Genomic DNA, 2,627 nt, shown 5'->3' on the forward strand with positions numbered 1-2,627 from the left:
TAGAGGCAATCAAGTCCTTGTACTAATGCCTATGAAGCCCAGGATTAACTGTCCACTTCCAAATGGAAGTCCTGAAAATGGTCAAAGGGACTTGTTTCATCATGGATTAACTTGATTATTGAATTTTACAACTCTGGGCTGCTAAGGAAAAGATCTTGAATTTTTTCCCACCTGTGACCATGTTCTTCAGATCTGCCTTTAACTCGCTTCTGAAAAAACCCACTGTCTGCTTTTTTCTGAGGAAATTATTATTATAAATAACTACATAAATGCATTAAAGCTGTGTTTTGTTTAGCTAGAAATTTTTAGAAGGTGGAGAGAAGTGGGCCATGTTTCAAAAATGTAAATGCAGTTGAAGAGAATCCCTCAGCCGAGCAGAGTCTTTACCAGCCATTTGGCTGCAGTGAGGGAAACATACTAAGGCTGCCTGCACTGGAGCGCAGTTCCAGTGAGTTCTTGGAGCTACAGGGAAGTACTGAGGCAAACCTTTCATCCTGATGAATATAAAACGTAGGTCTCACTCATTTGTTCATTCAGCAAATATTTATTGAACATCTACTCTATCAAAGTCACTGGTACTTGAGTGTGAATTGGCGGAAAATGCTGCAACAGTACAATGAAAGAAAAACAGGAAGAACTATATGAAAGTAAATATCAAATGAAGGTTACACTTAAATACAGATAAAAACACTTTCCTCTGAAAACAAGATGACCGTGAGGCATATTCCTGATTCTCTCCATCACTCTCATTAGTAGGAAGCCAAACCATAGGTCTATTTGTCTAGAGGCTGTTATCCTGAAGTACAGACATGCACAGATGGAGTTAATTAGCTGCCCTTGAGCTAGGCGTACTTCCAATTGCCTTGACTTTGATGGAAACATCATTAAAGAAACTGGTCCTTTAATAGCAATCCCTGCAATTCCATAGCCTGTTAAGAAAACTGAGGAAGCAGAAGGGATTTCCGCCATATCAAGGAGTCTGAAGTCTTCTCTTTCAGAATATTGCAAAATGGCCTCTCTATTATATCAGACGCTATAGCCTAAGAGATGATGCAAATGTATTAATAATTACTATAATGTCTGTTTCCTACTGAGATAAAACTGGTTTAAGTCCAGCTCAACAAAACACATATAAAGAGGCAGCAAGCAGAAGATAGATTTTTTTCCCCTTAAACCTAAAACAGGACACTGTATTTGTCTTAATAGATAACAGCTCATGTTACCTTACCTGTAATTAACCTTACCTCCAGAAGCAAAGTAAACATAAGATAATAATTCTTCATCCTAGGGACAAAATGGGATATTTTCTATATTTTATCTTCTCTTGTTTGTTGAGTCTTTATGAAATTTGGTCTTCATTTTACTAAATGTGTAAGTGTAAGATGCAAAATTTCCTGGAAGTGCAGCAAGAAGAAATTTAGAACACAGAAAGCTTTTGCACGGCCAAGGAAACCATTAACAAAATGAAAAGGCAACCTACCAAACGGGAGAAAATATTTGCAAATCCTATCTCTGATACGGGGTTAGTATGCAAAATACACAAAGAACTCATACAACTCAATAGCAAAAACAAAAAATTGGATTAAAAAATGGGCAGAAGATTTGAATAGATATTTTTCCATAGAAGACATACAGATGATGAACAAGTACACGAAAAGATACTTAACATCACTAATCATCAGGGAAATGCAAATCAAAACCACAATGAGATATCACCTCATACCTGTTAGAATGGCTATTATCAAAAAGACAAGTGCACCAGAGGGCAGACAGCAGAAGCAAGAAGAACTACAATCCTGCAGCTTGTGGAACAAAAAACACATTCACAGAAAGATAGACAAGATGAAAAGGCAGAGAGCTATATACCAGATGAAGGAACAAGATAAAACCCCAGAAAAATAACTAAATGAAGTGGAGATAGGCAACCTTCCAGAAAAAGAATTCAGAATAATGATAGTGAAGATGATCCAGGACCTCAGAAAAAGAATGGAAGGCAAAGATCGAGGAGATGCAAGAGATGTTTAACAAAGACCTAGAAGAATTAAAGAACAAACAAACAGAGATGAACAATACAATAACTGAAATGAAAACTACACTAGAAGGAATCAATAGCAGAATAACTGAGGCAGAAGAACGGATAAATGACCTGGAAGACAGAATGGCAGAATTCACTGCTGTGGAACAGAATAAAGAAAAAAGAATGAAAAGAAATGAAGACAGCCTAAGAGACCTCTGGGACAACATTAAATGCAACAACATTCGCATTATAGGGGTCCCAGAAGGAGAAGAGAGAGAGAAAGGACCTGAGAAAATATTTGAAGAGATTATAGTCGAAAACTTCCCTAACATGGGAAAGGAAATAGCCACCCGAGTCCAGGAAGCGCAGCGAGTCCCATACAGGATAAACCCAAGGAGAAACACGCTGAGACACATAGTAATCAATTTGGCAAAAATTAAAGACAAATTATTGAAAGCAGCAAGGGAAAAATGACAAATAACATACAAGGGAACTCCCAAAAGGTTAACAGCTGATTTCTCAGCAGAAACTCTACAAGCCAGAAGGGAGCAGCATGATATACTTAAAGTGATGAAAGGGAAGAACCTACAACCAAGATTACTCTACCCGG

Source organism: Grampus griseus (genome assembly GCF_964374135.1).
Source record: "Grampus griseus genome assembly, chromosome: 15".
In the NCBI taxonomy this organism is placed as follows: Eukaryota; Metazoa; Chordata; class Mammalia; order Artiodactyla; family Delphinidae; genus Grampus; species Grampus griseus.